The sequence below is a fragment of the Lolium rigidum genome, chromosome 3 (genome assembly GCF_022539505.1).
Source record: "Lolium rigidum isolate FL_2022 chromosome 3, APGP_CSIRO_Lrig_0.1, whole genome shotgun sequence".
Lineage (NCBI taxonomy): Eukaryota > Viridiplantae > Streptophyta > Magnoliopsida > Poales > Poaceae > Lolium > Lolium rigidum.
The window spans coordinates 180,596,180-180,614,174 of record NC_061510.1 but is presented as its reverse complement, the minus strand read 5'-3'; the positions used below and the strand labels follow the sequence as shown (position 1 = coordinate 180,614,174).

The 17,995-nt window shown below is 47.0% G+C and overlaps 1 long non-coding RNA gene across 1 annotated transcript; it reads right to left on the bottom strand.

The window, feature by feature from the left end:
- Positions 1-17,262: 17,262 nt before the first annotated feature.
- Positions 17,263-17,742, bottom strand: LOC124700030. The gene is made up of 3 exons (XR_007001603.1): positions 17,695-17,742; positions 17,526-17,574; positions 17,263-17,375 (listed from the first exon to the last, which is right to left on the bottom strand). It is a non-coding gene; the product is annotated as an uncharacterized LOC124700030 (long non-coding RNA).
- Between the last annotated feature and the right edge of the window lie 253 nt (positions 17,743-17,995).

Below are 17,995 nucleotides of genomic sequence, written 5' to 3'. Positions count from 1 at the left end.
CGCTGCTCATACGATGTCAGTTTCTGGACCATATGCGCCAGTGAGTTGTACTCCACTTGGAAAGTCAGATCCTTGAGTGGCGCTGCGAGGCCTGCCACTGCCGACTCGATCGCTTCTTTCTCGGATAAACGAACCGAATAACATCGGTTCTTGACAGCTTCGAAACGTTGAATGTACTCGGACACCATCTCTCCCCGCCTTTGCCGAACCTCGCGTCGGATCGGCAATGCCGGCTTCGGTAGCTTCGAGTGATATTGTATGTGAAACTGCTCTTCCAGATCGCTTCCATGTCCGAACCGAATCCGGTGGCAACGAGGTGTACCACCCAAAGGCTGGACCCGTGAGAGATTGCGCAAAGAACCTTACACGCAGCTGGTCTGATGCTGAAACCATGCCCAACTGTGCCAAATATCGGCTCACGTGCTCAATTGAGCTAGACCCTTCCGATCCACTGAATTTTGTGAAGTCAGGGAGCCGATACTTGGGTGGCAGTGGGATCAGGTCATACTCGTTGGGATACGTCTTGGAATAGCCGATTGTTCTCTTCTTTGGCAGGATACCGAACTGATCTCTCAAGATTGCACTGATCTGATCCACGGTATGAGCTGCAGGGGTTGAGCTTTCATAACTCGTTCCGGTGGCGTATTTAGCTAGCCACGCCTGTTTCTCAGCATCTGCTCCAGAACTCCCTCTTGCTGCAATCTGGTTCGTGTGCGCCCAGTTGTTGCAGTCCGGCACGTATGTGCACACGTATCCGTGTGGGATCTCCTTGGGCGGCTCATACAAGAATTGGTAATCGCCAGGATCACCTCCAACCTTGTAGACGACGTATGCCGGTGAACCTTGTTGCTGTGGAGCTGCAAACGTGAATGGCAGTGGTGGCCTAGTGTGGAACGGTATCTCTCCCTGGTGAGTCCCTAGAGCAGGTCCTGATGGAGAATACTGATGCTTCATGATTTCTTGAACCACACGAAGCGCAACACGCTCAAGAGTGTTCACCAGGCTCTCAGAACGACGATGTAGAGAATAAGCCACCGCATAGTTAATTTACTGTCGCAGGGCTCTGGTGCGTTCCTCCGAAGGGAGAGACAGATCTAGTCCCTCGAGCACGCCTTCAGGTGTGAATCCTTTGAACCTAATGCCATGTGAACGAGTTTTCTCAAAAGAGCCGATGAGATCGGCTTCGAAGACGGCCTTGAGCTCATCATACTTCTTCTTGTGCTCTTCAGGCAGATCTTCGTACTTGATCGGTCCGTCTGACATCTTGGCTGCAGATGTTGACGTGGTTGTTGCAGAAAGTGTCCCACCGGGCGTGCCAGAATGTGTTGCCTGCCAAAACCCACCGGCGGGCAGCGACTAAGCAACACGAAGAGCCGGGAGGCTACCAAGACTGCTGGGTGGGCCCTGGTCCCTCGACGTCGTCCCGCAATGCTCCGGCACACGTACTGACGGTTGCAAGGGCGTGCCACCTGACCTATACCTGGTCAGGAAGGTGTTGGATTGCTTCGATTAGTTTCCTGCATGGTAGACACGTAAACATTAAATACGAGCCCGATCGGCTCTCGAGTTGCCCTCGTGGATCGGCTCGAAGAGCCGATTGCCCCATGGTTCACGTTGGATTCACGATGACATGGGGATCCTGCTTGATCAAAACAAAGCTAAACCAATCTACGACAGTTTAGGGTTTTCACCGCATAACCGGAACATCCTACGCGTAGTTGAGCCTAGCAGATACGAAAGATGATGGAAAACTATCCCTAAAAGAGGCCTAAACCAACGTTAAGTCAATTCCCGGAACATCCCTTCTAGGAACGGCGAACCACACCTCACGCACTACCGGATCGTCCAACCCCAACATAAGGCCTAATCATACGGATATCAAACTAATCCTTGAAGAACAAGGAGCAACTATAACAGATTGGATCTACTAAATAAAGAACAAGCAAGGTGCTGCCCTTACACCTAAGATAGGTGTAAGGACAGCTAGGTATCGAGGGACGGCATAGCTAAGCAAATATGTATAAGAAAAGCATCGATGCTAGCCCCAAAACACCTGAGATAAACGATATTGCTCGCCATCAACAAGGCTTCAGTACGAGCAACACCAGATAACGAATAAACTTATACTGCCTAGATCGCAAGATGCGATCTAGGCAGCATGATGCTTACCCGGAAGAAACCCTCGAAACAAGGGGTGGCGATGCGCCTAGATTGTGTTTGTTGTGAACGTGATTGTCCTCCTTTCTCAATAACCCTAGATACATATTTATAGTCCGTAGACTTTCTAATTCGGGAATAAACCTAACCGTGTACGGGCTAAACTCTATCTCTTTGATTCTAACTAAATCTACAATAATATACAGATACACGGGCCATCTAGCCCAAACTCTCGTACAAGGCCGCTTCAGAGACTCTCCACGTGTATATCCTCCAAGCCCATCTCAATTACGGCCCACCTCTTGACCCGGTTAAAATCTGGTGATAACATAGATTTAGATAAGTTCTAAATGTTGTGATGGATTCTACAAACGAAGGCAGAATATGTCATTGTTTTGACAATGACTGAGGATGTTAAGTCAAGAGGTTCTTTGAGAACTTGGTGTAGTTCCGATAGTGTCAGAACTTTGAAGCTATATTGTGTATGACAATATTAGTGACATATTTCAGACCGCGGAATTAAGGTTCCACCAGAAGACCAAACATATTTAATGCCGACTCATTTGGAAAATGAGTGATGTGTGAAGACGCAAATGAATTGCAAAATACATACGTTTCTGAGTGTGTCAGAACCGTTGACTAAAGCTCTCCCTAGGGCAAAGTATAACCAACACCAGAATGCCATGGGTGTTAGGTACCTTACAATGTAATCTAGATTATTGACTCTAGTGCAAGTGGGAGATCTGTTGGAGATATGCCCAAGAGGCAATAATAAAAGTGGTTATTATATATCTTTATGTTTATGATAAAAGTTTATATACCATGCTATAATTGTATTAACCGAAACATTGATACATGTGTGTTATGTAAACAACAATGAGTCCCTAGTAAGCCTCTTAACTAGCTTGTTGATTAATAGATGATTAGTTTCATAATCATGAACATTGGATGTTATTAATAACAAGGTTATATCATTATATGAATGATGTAATGGACACACCCAATTAAGCGTAGCATAAGATCACGTCATTAAGTTATTTGCTATAAGCTTTCGATACATAGTTACCTAGTCCTTATGACCATGAGATCATGTAAATCACTTATACTCGGAAAGGTACTTTGATTACATCAAACGCCACCGCGTAAATGGGTGGTTATAAAGGTGGGATTAAGTATCCGGAAAGTATGAGTTGAGGCATATGGATCAACAATGGGATTTGTCCATTCCGATGATGGATAGATATACTCTGGGCCCTCTCGGTGGAATGTCGTCTAATGTCTTGCAAGCATATGAATAAGTTCATAAGAGACCACATACCACGATACGAGTAAAGAGTACTTGTCAGGAGACGAGGTTGAACAAGGTATAGAGTGATACCGATGATCAAACCTCGGACAAGTAAAATATCGCGTGGCAAAGGGAATTGGTATCGTATGTGAATGGTTCATTCGATCACTAAGTCATCGTTGAATATGTGGGAGCCATTATGGATCTCCAGATCCCGCTATTGGGTATTGGTCGGAGAGAGTTCTCAACCATGTCTACATAGTTCGCGAACCGTAGGGTGACACACTTAAGGTTTGATGTCGTTTTAGTAGATATGGAATAAGGAATGGAGTTCGAAGTTTTGTTCGGAGTCCCGGATGGGATCCAGGACATCACGAGGAGGTCCGGAATGGTCCGGAGAATAAGATTCATATATAGGAAGTCATATTCCAAGTTTGGAAATGATCCGGTGCATTTATGGTAGGTTCTAGAAGGTTCTAGAAAAGTCCGGAAGAAATCACCATGGAAAGTGGAGTCCCGAAGGGACTCCACCTTGCATGGCCAGCCAACCCTAAAGGGGAGGAGTCCAAGGTGGACTCCCCAAGGGTGGCCGGCCAACCCCCCAAGGAAGGGGTGGGAGTCCCACCTTGAGTGGGATTCCCCCCTTGGGTAGGTTTTGTCCCTATGGAAGGTTTTGGTTTCGGGTCTTATTGGAAGACTTGGATACCAACACTTGGGGATTTCCACCTATATAATGAGGAGGAGAGGGAGGGGGCTGCCCACTCTTGGCCGCACCACCTAGGGCTGCCCATGGCCGGCGCCCTAGCCACCCCCTCTCCCAAACCCTAGCCTCTCCTCCTCCACCACTTCTCCCGCATACGCTTAGGCGAAGCCCTGCCGGAGTTCTCCTCCACCACCGCCACCACGCCGTCGCGCTGTCGGGATTCCGAGGAGGATCTACTACTTCCGCTGCCCGCTGGAACGGGGAGAAGGACGTCGTCTTCATCAACACCGAACGTGTGACCGAGTACGGAGGTGCTGCCCGATTGTGGCACCGTCAAGATCTTCTACGCGCTTTTGAAAGCGGCAAGTGATCGTCTACCGCAGCAACGAGAGCCTCCTCTTGTAGGCTTTGGAAATCTTCAAGGGTTAGTCTCGTTCATCCCCTCGTTGCTCCCATCTTCTAGATTGCATCTTGGCTTGGATTGCGTTCTCGCGGTAGGAATTTTTTTGTTTTCTATGCTACGAATCCCTACATGTTCATCGTCACTGCTGTAACAATTTGGGTTGGATCTTGATTGTTTGATAGGGGAAACTCTCCCGGTGTTGATTTCTACTTGTTATTGATGCTATTGAGTGAAACCATTGAACCAAGGTTTATGTTCAGATTGTTATTCATCATCATATCACCTCGATCATGTTCCATATGATGTCTCGTGAGTAGTTCGTTTAGTTCTTGAGGACATGGGTGAAGTCTAAATGTTAGTAGTGAATTATGGTTGAGTAATATTCAATGTTATGATATTTAAGTTGTGGTGTTATTCTTCTAGTGGTGTCATGTGAACGTCGACTACATGATAGTTCACCTTTATGGATCTAGGGGAATACATCTTGTACTCGTTTGCCAATTACGGGGTTGCCGGAGTGACAGAAACCTGAACCCCCGTTGGTATATCGATGCAGGAGGGATAGCAGGATCTCAGAGTTTAAGGCTGTGGTTAGATTTATCTTAATTACTTTCTTGTATTTGCGGATGCTTGCAAGGGGTATAATCACAAGTATGTATTAGTCCTAGGAAGGGCAGTGCATTAGCATATGTTCACCCACACAACACTTATCAAAACAATGAAGATTAATTAACTATATGAAGCGAAAGCACTAGACTAAATTCCCGTGTGTCCTCAAGAACGTTTGGTCATTATAAGCAAACAAACCGGCTTGTCCTTTGTGCTAAAAAGGATTGGGCCACTCGCTGCAATTATTTCTCTCGCACTTTACTTACTCGTACTTTATTCATCTGCTATATCAAAACCCCCTGAATACTTGTCTGTGAGCATTTACAGTGAATCCTTCATCGAAACTGCTTGTCAACACCTTCTGCTCCTCGTTGGGTTCGACACTCTTATTTATCGAAAGTACTACGATATACCCCCTATACTTGTGGGTCATCAATGCCCACCAGTTGCATGCCGGTTTGATCGCGTCCCAACGTCCTTGGAGGGATCGGTACGTGCGATCGACAGGATGGAGAACGTGCGGCATCAGTTTATGGAATTTTTCCTTGATGCGTTGCTAGTAGCGCTTCCCTGTTTGATCGGTCCCGGAGATTGCATCCATCCCCACAGCGGCCCAAGCTCGGCACAAGGTGGCGTCTTCTATTTCCGTTAGTTGTTCGCCCGTCTCTTCTTCCTCTTTCCATCGGCCTCCACCTCGACCACACCCTCTTCCCCTTCATCTTCTTCCCCTTCGTCCCCTTCTTCCCCTTCATCCACGTCGTCCTCATCTCCGCCGATCCCAGCATCGAACGGAGGAAGTGGGGTAATGTTTACCTCGTCCAACATCTACATGTACGAGGTGTTCTCGTTCCTAATAGTATGTGACCTCAATATCTACTCGCAATGAAAAACCGAAGAAGAGTTGTATTGTGTACCTTGTTGACCCGTCGTCGAGCACGTCCGCGGGGGTCGCATGGGTCGTCGGGGTGGTTGGTGTAGCGGCGGAAGCTCCGGCGACCGCAGGACCAGGTGGCGGGGCCTGCGAGCTAGCAACGGCGGCCGGCTGGGTCGATTCGAGACTCATGGCGGAGAAATCGGACGACGGTGGCGCAGAGGAAGGTGAGGGTGCGCAGATCAGCGGCGGCAGCGGTTGGGAGGAGCTGAAACTTCTCTCGCGCGCAAACTAGGGGTTGTGTTCGGGCTGGTTCGGTTCGCTCCGTTGTCCCCTGCAAATACAGGCCGAGTATGGGTTTCGGTCTCAGACCGAATTTTCTTTTTTCAGTTACCGATCAGCGCCATTTTTCAGCCCGAAAAACTGGCGGTTATTTTTCGGTTTTGGCCCTTTTACGGCTACGCTAGAGATGCTCTTAGGGCATGTACAATGGTGATGACTCGGTTGTATGTAAGAGATAGTTATAGGTGATTTTGGTGATGTGGAGGAAAGAGAATGAGGAGAGAGAAGGAGGATGCACTGTAAAGTTATGAGACGACTTACATACACCATTTTTGTTGTTGTATGAATGGTGTCTATAACTTATACTCACATATAGCTATGACTAAAAATAGATAACTTACAGACGGACTATTGTATACACTGTCTATATCATTGTCTATAGATGATATGGAGTAGTATTACAGACACCATCGGTCTAACCCAATGTACATGCCCTTAGAGCATCTCTAGCGAGCCCGTAAAAACGCGAACCAAAAACCCCGAGTTCGGTGCACACGAACTCGTGTTTACGGGCCGGAAAACGGTCGGCGCGAGAACAAAGCCAGTAATCAAAGCGAAGAACGGAATATGTTCTTCGGTTTTCGATCTGGCTCTGTCGCGCCAGCCATCTTCAGAACCCGTAAACACGTGGTTTTTCATAGAATTCATATGCAACAGACAGAACAATCGATCATAATTAATCAAATAATCACTACAACAGGACCCCCCTTCAGCAACACATTGATGCGTTGCCAAATGTTCATATAAGCGTTACTAAGGTCTACACCAATGGATTTGTATGCGTTGCCGTTGGTGGCGTTGCAAGGGTCTACAACAACACAAAAACATCCGTTGGTAATCAGCATCCATAAGCGTTGTAAGATAGCAACGTATATAAGGAGAGATCAACAACACCTCATATGTGTTGGTGGTATCATGCAGAATGGGTTTTGAAACCGATATATCGCTGCATAGCATGATCAGCTAATATTATGTTTTCTACATCTATTAGTAGTCACTAAGTCAATGCACTTAGTGCATAGGAGCCACGAGATACGGAAAAAAATATTTCATATAATATATTTACTATGTTCAACTACAAAGAACAAGATTCAAAGAACACAAATTATCTAGTACTTGCACCAATACAAATATATTCTCTTCCCAACATTGACAATTAAAATGATATTCTAAAACTAATTTAAGCTATCCAGGATTAGCATCAATCATCCTCTTGCAATCAACATCTCAACCATGCATCATCAATTTATCTTGGAAATCTACAAGAAAAAAAGATGAGATTAGTAAAGAAAAAGCATCATGTTTATAAAGTAGTTAAATTTTTGTCGTCGTGGTGAACGAGCAGATGCCATAGGATGGCTTAAGTTGGGGCCGAATGGACGTATGAGGATTCGGGGGAGGGTTTGCGATTAGATGGGAAGAACTTCCGGATGCTTTCCTCAAGAACACAACCAAAGGCCGGTATGCAAGAAGAGAGACAAGAGGAAGAACTCTTTACTAAATCGCTAGCTTCATTGATCTCAACATGGTTACAAGTTTCTCAGTACACAGATCTCTCTCTCTCTAACTTGTAGATCGCGCCCGTATAGAGGGCTGCCCCCTCTCCTTATATAGGGGAGAGGGTGGCTTACACTGGAAGAAACCCTAATGGCATCTTTGACTAGACAAACTACTTTACAAAGCTACTTTAATCATAGATGACACCGGAGTCCTCTTTAATCAGGGGCGCCGACGTCCTCCGGCTTCTTTGACCGTCACCCTTCTCTTTATCGTCAGCCCTTCGTCAAAAGCCACTTTGCTTAGCTCATCTTGTCTTCTAGCTCCGGAGAGAATCTTTGACCAGTCCTCGCCGACGGGCTCTCCTTTCCGGTATCTTCTTTACCGGATTCGGTATACCCCTCTTGGGGAATCCGGCTTAGCTCCACTTAGCTAAACTCTTAACCTCGAGCTCCGGTATAAACATTAAACCGGTATTCTGATGGCACAAGCCATCCGGTTTGGCATGCCTTTGGCATACCGGGGGTCATCCCCCCAACATTAGTCCCCGAAGCTGGTATAGCCTGGAGGATTCTATCCTACAGGCCATGCCAGGTTCTCATTTTCCTCGGATACCGGTTTGAGTACTCATGTCTCGAGCCTCGTTCCGGCACCTTTACCCTTGTTCTTTTCCTTTCTTTGCAAAGCTTGTTCCGGCATCTCTTTTGTCCGTATCATGTATCTTTATTGCTTCCTCGGCGAAGTCGAGAATATCTTGGGCCTCGCGCCCGACGGAGACATGCGCACGCGTGGTCGACGCGCCGGTGTCGGGGGTCACTTCCCTTCGACTCTCGCGCGCTCATTTAATGCACCGCAGCTGATCCCACTACCCGTTCGCGGTCCCGTGTGCGCCTCCGTGTGGCTCCGCGCTTCTTCGCGTGTACTCCCTCGCCACGTGGCGGCCCAAGGCGCGAGCCGTCGTGGGCCGCGAGGCGAACCGCCGCGGCCCGGCGGTTCCCTGCCCACTTTCTTTCTCTTATATAAACGCAAGCTGCCCGTTCCTCTTCATCTTCTTCGCATTCTCCTCCCTCGCGCACGGAGCCCCAAGCCTTTGCGCCACCGCCGCTTTCCGTTCGCCGTCGCCCGTTCAAGCTTAGGCGCCCGGCGAGCTCGCGCCGCTCCCCGTTGGACTTCGTCGTGCGGAGATCTTCTGCAGCAACTCCGTCGTGCCCGCCGCATTCGCGTTTCTTTGCGAGCTTCTCCGCCTCGCCGTCGACGGTGGTCTCCGGCGGTCACAAGCCCACTCCGCCGCCAGCAAACGACTCCTTCAGCGACTCCGCCGCTTAAGGTAGGTACCAATCTTGCTTCACTTGTCCTCTGGTTGCCTTCCAGATCTTGGGCGTTTGGTGTTCTTATTTCCTCTTTTTCCTTGATTTTCTTCTTACTCGTAGATCTTCACGCGGGGTCCAAGTCTGGGATTCGTGTTTTTTCGCTTCTCTTCGCAATGTCTGGCGAGGAGTCCACCTCTCGCATCTTCTTCTTCCCTTTCTCTCAAGCGCCGTAGACCCTCTTCCGGCGAATCCACGGCCTCCGACCCGATGGAAACCAATTCGGCAACCGGCGGGAATCCGGTAGCCACCAAGAGTCCGGTGGCCCCCTAGAATCCGGTAGCTTTAGCCAAGCTTCCGGTAGCGCAACCTCCGGCGGCTCCAGCCAATCTTCCGGTGAGGAGCCTTCCCCAATTACTCGCGGAGCCTGGATGGGTTCCGGTGTCACCCAATTCGAAATTGATCTGGTTGTACCGGTCTCGACGGATTCGGAAGGAGTTTCTTGCCGGATTCCGGATGACGAAATCGAACCGGATCCCGAAGATGACGAATATGTTGTCTTTTTAGCTCACTTTGAGCGTGGCTTCGGCCTTCCTGCCTCTCCCTTTTTTCGCTCCTTTTTAGATTTTTACAAACTCCAACCTCACCACCTTCTCGGCAACGCCATTTTCTACCTCTCTTGCTACGCCACCTTCATGGAGGCCTATATCGGCATTCGTCCCATTCGTGAGACGTTTGCTCGCTTCTTTGCTCTTCGGATTAACTCCGTTCGGGGCATAGATATTCCTAAACCCAAGCCCCCGTTCAGTGCGGGTCTTGCATTGTCGGCTCCCGTCAAGGGAGCCCCTTTTTTAAGTTGTCCGGCCTCGAATCTTGCCGGTTGTGGCAAGGGACTTTCTTCTATGTGAAGAATACCGGCCGCGCCGATCTCATCGATCTTCCTCCCTACGAAGCCGGGCCTCCCAGCAGGACCAACTGGAGCTACAACCCGAAGTCTGATCATGCTGAAACCAGCCGGGTGGTACGCTTCTTGGCCTCTTTGAGGAAGGAGACCAAGATCTGCTCGGATGACATCATCCGCACTTTCATTTCGCGCGGGTGCTTCCTCTACAGCGCCGCGCTCATAGGATGAGCGAGATGTACGGCCCGGGCGATCCTACCAAGATCACAGGCCGTCCTCTTAGTAAAAGGGATGTTGTTCGCAAGGCTAAGCAGATTTGCCAAACTGCTATGCCCTCTGATTGGGAATGGGGCCTCCTTCCCCTCAGTACTGATAATCCTCCGACCCAAGAAGTAAGGGATTATGCGACTGGGGTTGTTCTTGGCCGGTAGCTTTTTGCTTTTGCTAAATTTCTTCTTCCATGTTTCAGGCCAAGGACCGCTTCCCCCTTATTGAAGCAGAGCGGCGAGGACCTTGCCGGAAACGCGCTTTCGACTCCTTCGACCCGGATCCTTACGTCTTCTGGAAAGACTTGAAGATGGGCAAGACCCCGGCAGCGCGTCTTGGCCGGTCTCCGCCGAAGCCAACCGGGTCCGCCGACGACCTGGTCACGCTTGAGGTATTTTCTCTTCCGGCTTCTTTTATTTATCCGCTACCGCTTTTCTGCGAACCGCTTCTTAGCCAAACTTAACTCACAGATCCACGAGCGCGTGCCGCCCCTGCGCGCCGAGGCCGGCTCCGAGTTCGTGGACAAGCTCATGGCCCAGGGCCAGAAGAACAAGCAACCGGCACCTGATGCCGGTACCAGCCAGGCCCGCCCCTCCAAGCGTTTCCGGACCGAGCCCGTGGGGGAGAAGCAGGTGGGCATGCGTCGCTACGGGCGCAAGGCGATGCCAACCTCTTCCGGGTAAGTTACTCATTTTCCGGCTTGCCTCTTTTTCGCCAAGTTCTTTTTCCGGTTTCTCTTTTCCAACCGCTTTTCTTTCTTTTTCTCAGCCCTGCGCTCAAGCTTGGCCCAAGGCCATCGGGCTCTGAGGAATCCGCAAGGACCTCAACCCCTCCTCCTCGCTCAAGCCCGGCATCACCTGGTGCCGGCAACATCTCTGCCTCCCTTTCGGGGGCACAACAAATTCGGGCGTGCGGCCCCTTCACCGTCAGATCACCGCACGGAGGAGGATTCTTCCTTCCCTCCAGAAACCCAAGACACCGGCGCCAGCAACATCGGCGCCGGTGAAGAAACTGCCGGGCGGGCGGAGCCTCCAGCTCCTCCCGTCCTTGAAAAAACAACAACCTCCGCGCCGGAATCTTCCGCGCCGGAAGGTTCTAAAACGGGTGACGCTCCTAGCGCTCCCCCTTCTCCACGCACCATCCTCATGCCTCCGCCAGGTGCTCCTCGCGCCAAAGCCCTCGGGGCCGCTTCTGCCGCTGCGCCGCCCAAGAGCTCCAAGCTCATCAAGGGGAAGGCGACGGCCTCCAGCACTTCCTCCGGCGGCCAGCAGCCCTTGGTGCCGCATGTCTCCAAGGCCGCCAAAGATGCCGCCATGAAGCCCACCGGCCTCCTTGGCCGTATCACGGAGTTCAAGCGCCAAGGCCGGGACCCGGGGCACCTCCTGCCCTATGCCCAAAAGTGGAACGCCGCGGACATAAGTCCGGCGACCCGCGGCTTGGGCAAGGATAGGCTACCGGCTCCGATCCGGCTGGGGATCGGTCGTCCGAGGAGCACTTCATGCGGCTCCGCAACGCCGTGAAAGAGCTCGACAGCGCGTGGTATGATGCCACGAACAACTTCGATGGTACGTTTTTCTAACTTTTCTCAATCCTTACCGGTTTCTTTATTTCCGGCTTGGTTTTATCTTTTCTTTGGTTTCATGCCGGTTTCTCTCTTGTCTATCCTCCCAGTCCCCGAGTTTTGGGTTAAGAACTTTGTTCTTAGCGCAAAACTTAAAAACTTAGCGCAAAACCGGCACCGCCGATCCCGAGTTTCGGGTTAAGAACCTTGTTCTTAGCGCAAAACTTAAAAACTTAGCGCGAAACCGGCACTGCCAGTCCCCGAGTTTCGGGTTAGGAACCTTGTTCTTAGCGCGAAACTCAACTTAAAACTTAGCGCGAAACCGGCACTGCCAGTCCCCGAGTTTCGGGTTAAGAACTTTGTTCTTAGCGCAAAACTTAACTTAAAACTTAGCGCGAAACCGGCACTGCCAGTCCCCGAGTTTCGGGTTAAGAACTTTGTTCTTAGCGCAAAACTTTACTTAAAACTTAACGCAAAACCGGCACTGCCAGTCCCCACGGTGGGCGCCAACTGTCGTCGTGGTGAACGAGCAGATGCCATAGGATGGCTTAAGTTGGGGCCGAATGGACGTATGAGGATTCGGGGGAGGGTTTGCGATTAGATGGGAAGAACTTCCGGATGCTTTCCTCAAGAACACAACCAAAGGCCGGTATGCAAGAAGAGAGACAAGAGGAAGAACTCTTTACTAAATCGCTAGCTTCATTGATCTCAACATGGTTACAAGTTTCTCGATTACACGGATCTCTCTCTCTCTAACTTGTAGATCGCGCCGTATAGAGGGCTGCCCCTCTCCTTATATAGGGAGAGGGTGGCTTACACCGGAAGAAACCCTAATGGCATCTTTGACTAGACAAACTACTTTACAAAGCTACTTTAATCATAGATGACACCGGAGTCCTCTTTAATCGAGGCGGCGACGTCCTCCGGCTTCTTTGACCGTCACCCTTCTCTTTATCGTCGACCCTTCGTCAAAAGCCACTTTGCTTAGCTCATCTTGTCTTCTAGCTCTGGAGAGAATCTTTGACCAGTCCTGCCGACGGGCTCTCCTTTCGGTATCTTCTTTACCGGATTCCGTGTATACCCCTCTTGGGGAATCCGGCTTAGCTCCACTTAGCTAAACTCTTAACCTCAGGCTCCGGTATAAACATTAAACCGGTATTCTGATGGCACAAGCCATCCGGTTTGGCATGCCTTTGGCATACCGGGGGTCATCCCCCCAACAATTTTAGAGGGGCAAACATTACAAGAGGGTGACATACAAAGGTTGAAGGACATGCGATAGTTAATGTTGCTTCATGACCAATAATCTTGACATTTTTGAGTGGTCATATCAAATCATCAGATTTTGGTAATGTGGCATCAACACGCACTGCCCAGAACTGATTTCCAAGTTTAACGCCTTCCACTGCATATTTTGGGTCGCTACTTTGGAGTGTACCAAGAGAAACGTTATTGTTCGTATTTTCCAAACTCTTCAAAAATACTATAGTGCCAACCTTTTAGATAAACAAAGGTGCATGAGAAAACAATATACAATGCAGATTAAACCTGCAAAGAATCTCGAATGAAAGAAGCATAATGCACATACATCTATCGAGTTGGCACCCAATCCATTCGTCGTACTGCCTTGTTTCTGCAGATGACAGTGCACAACATCAGTATGCAATAAAGTGAAACCATAAGAAAACTGAAAAGAAGAAGTAAAAGGTTTCGAAATTCCATCTCATACATTAGCTTGGTTTGTTGCACTAGCCACTTTTGATATCTTCATGTTTCGGCCACCATGCTAATGAGAATTGCAATATAATCAAATATTAGAAACAAAAAAAACTTCGTAAGAAACTTGAAGTGATAAAAAATACACATTTTTCTATCCACAAACTACCGCTGTATAGTACAATTATTTTTATACTTGGGAACTGGCTTTATCCTCTGTTTCATGTATGTGTGCATTAGAATTGTTCCGATGACTTATGTAGGTTGGTCAGCACATGGAGCAAGAAAGGTATTAGCAGTCCAGGAAGCTCAACTTCACAGTCAGTTGGTCAATGTGTTACTGTTTTTTCATCTAGACTCAGATATGTGGTGGACTCAAGGATTGTGCATGTATGTAGAAGCTACATTATCAGTAATATGACTAACCAGATCATAAAGGCGTGCTTAGCCAGGCCCGTCCATTTCGAAGGTACAACTGTTAAGATACGGGAAGAAATATCCGTAGTCAATTATAATGAATTTAGGGTAGAAAGCACACACAACACGGACCAGGTTGTTACATGTCATTACATCATACAACTTTACGGAAATACACCGATTAACTCCAACCGAGCACTCAAGCCTCGAGGGAATGTGAACAAAACAATAACAAGTTAACAACATGTATGGTTATGTTTGTTTTATGCGCCATTATTCCTGATAAGAAGCAAGAGACATACTTGATTATTGAAGCAAAACATGTGGTGATGACCCTGACAAACGGCTAATGATCTGGGAATACAAAATTACCATGCATTAAGAGAGGTTTAGATTGCTTGATTTACGTTAGTGGGTAGAAGTAGCAAAAAGCAAAACGAACATTGTCTAGACAAATTCTTGCCAACAGATTCAGTTTTAGAGGCAGCTGCATGACTATTATAATCAGTTGGTTACTGGTAGAGCTTGGAATTATATGAAGTGGTACATAGAGAGACAAAATGAAGATTCATCTGCAGTAAGTAGTAGTGATTAACCTTATCTTGTTTCCAATGGTCGAATTTGCATCATCATTTACAGAGTAAGGTGGTAATTCTAGGCGATGATAGTATTGTAATCTCTAATGCTTGTTGAGGTTCTTTGAGGCTGACATAAGAAATAGGCAATGGTAGTACATACGAGTACATGTGAACATAGGGGCTTCTCTTATATGATGCAGACTAAGAAGGTTAAGTACTACTACTTGCTTCAATAAAATAATTCATGATGACATTTAAGTTTCTAGGCATGCCATGAAATGATTCAATATACACATTACCATACCTAAATATTTGAAGGAGAACTGATATAAAAAGGACTTAGATATTCAGTTATTTGCAACTCCAAGCCATATAAATAACAGGCATTGGCCATTCAAGATTAGGAAAGTACCCTTATGTATAATAAGAAAGTTGAATTGGCACCTGAATACCTGATCAAAGGGGAGAAGTAGTACATATGTACAGTGAAAGATGTAAAATTCCATTATCAGTGAGTAGAAAGAAAAAACCCAGTCGATTAAACTAATCAGCTTCAGATCAAGATAGCCAAAAGCATAATTGCATACATCCAAATAATAAAGCCAATTCAATATACATATTAAACCTTCATGCAGTAAAAAAAAACCAATTTTAGATAACCAGATCAGCACAGACCATCTGACAGCTTAATTAGGTAGTAGGTGACTTGAAGCTTCAGATGCTGAAGTTGTTTCTTTTACCCTTCTTGTTTCAAGCATGCAGACGAAGGATCCAAATAAGTTGATTTATAAATAGTAAATAGTGTACACCTTTTCCGTGCTTTATTCATGAGTAATGTCATTTTTTATAAGTAAGTAAACAATGCTTTTGTCACTTGAATCAGCAGCTCTAGCAACTTGAATGGTCGCCAGTAACTAAAATGTCATAGGAAATAGGACAAACCTATGAAGGAGCTTGGGAGAGGACCGCAATAAAGACGATCTGAGTAGGAATCAACAACGAGCAAAGCAAGTACAGATAAAAATCAACCAGCCCATAGGCCATTGTCTCTACTTGCACAGAACAGCTTAGGCAAGTACTTCTCGGGACATCTAGATGGCTCTGCAAAACATAAGGAACACAATAAACATAGCGATTGTAAGACTGAGATCCACTCGAACCAGTGCAACCGAGGGAAATAAGGCAAACGTCGAATAGTTACAGGAAGGAAGGAGGACCGCGGTAAAGACGATCCGAGTAGGATGGAAGACATTAGCTGACAATAACGAACATATTAATCATCATAATTAAAGGAAGTAATAGGTCACCATAATTGGAGGAAGGATTGAATCGAAATTGCCACCATGATTACGGCGGCGGTTTCTGTTTGCAATCCGCAATTAAACAGCTGCCCAAGGAGAGGTGTTCCTCGGATCATGGACCGGGTCCACCGGTGAGCTGGGCAATGGTGGATGGTATGGAGGGAAATCAGTACACAGTCGGCAGCCATACAAACTTCGACCGCACCGTCGCCTGAGAAGAAACCAGAAAAACATATTAGTTGGCATGTTGTAAATCCATCAGAACAAATAGAATGCAAGAAGAGAAGCAACAGGAGTTTGTAAAGTACCATCGTTGTTTCAGTGCAGGGAAAAGCTTGTCGGCCATATAGCGATAATATATATGGTTCCACAGATTGGTAGCTACAGCCTAGATGATACATGACCACGAGTGCTGCCGGCTGCTGAAAGGGAGTGATTCATCTCTATCTGGTTACGTACATGGATGGCAGGGTCTAAGAGGCCGTGCTGCGATGGCATCGTGGCCTTGCGGATCGGCCTGAGATGCCGCCGCCGGCATAACTCGCCTTGGTCTGCGACACGCTCGGAGGAAGTAGCCGGATGGATCAGACAGAGGAGAGAAGACTGAGGGGAGAGGAGGCACTGACCTGCAATCAGAGAATACGCCGCCGAATCGCTCCAGCCGCCGCCACCAGTCGACAGATTTTTGCTGGAGCTTTTATTGGAGAAGAGACCCACGACTTGGGATAGGGATGTGCGGAGATGGGAAGTGCGGAGATTTAGAGGAAGTTGCAACAATCCTTTTTCTTTACATTTTAAGTAATTCACTAGATCATAGAAGCGCGCGTTGCTGCGCCCGTCCATTTTGTACGGACAACTACATAAATAGGTAGCAAAATTTGGACATTTTGCCGAGATTGCAGTGCCGTTACACATTAGCTTATAGCTTCATTTAAAATGGAGTAGCATCATTTTGTCGAAGAGCCTGAAAACATACGCAAATTTGTAATGTGCTCTCAAATCTTTTATTGAACAGAGACATGGTTCCGTGTGATGAATACACAAATATAATATGTGGGAAGAAATTAATAACTAACTAATCATGAAATATTTCGGATACAAAACAAAGGGATTGGTAGCTCTCGTTCATCCTCAATTCATAAAACTGATTCTATCCAAACTTCCAAAATTGGACCACTGCAATGTGAAATAGCTTTGGCTGCTGAGATACACAAAATATATAGTAATGAGCATATCAATAGCCACTGTAGAGGTTGGGTAGTCTAACAAATGCCACCCCTATCTTAACAGCATGCGTGAACGCAAATGCCATGGAGTCATGGACCTAAAGAAAAAAATATTCAAGTTACACCTAAGGTATAACCAAGGTAGGGTTTTACAGTGCTATCTATCGGTAGGTCTATTGCCAAGTTCCGCTCCACGTCCAGCCAACGGATGACCTTAGAATTCTTAATGGACTACAACATAGCAGGAAGAAGGGTCAAAACTGATATGTTTTGCACCAATTGGTGTCACATAATAAAAGGTTCTACTATGTCTTGCTACTTTTGGTATTAGAAAGCATGTCAGTGGCCTAATATTTCCAGGACCACTCAAGATATTTATACCTTCTTTGTTGTGTATCATAAATCTTTGAGGAGGCTAAGTACTTGTAATCTGTAGAGAACCCAATTTGGATCGTTATATGAAAAGATAAATAAAGAGCATGCTGAAGGGGCCGTTCTAAATCTAACGTAGAAGCCATTGCCTTGAAGCAATGGTGTGACACACCTTTACCTTTCTGACAAGTAACTGGATGGACATATTCGGAATGCTACCGTCCCGTGCTTGCTACAAATATGAAGTTGCAACTAAATGTGATATAATCCAATATAATAACAAAAAAATGTATTCAATGACATACATGGATTATCTGATCTGATTGATATGACAACACAAGCAAGCAAGGTCAAAATTATTTTAATTTTTTTTGCTAAAAGAGCATGGTATTTAATCTGATCCTAAGCAGAAATTCCAGAACCATATTTAGGCTAGATCCAATTTGTCTAGTGCAAAAGGAAGAATCTCACACATAAAG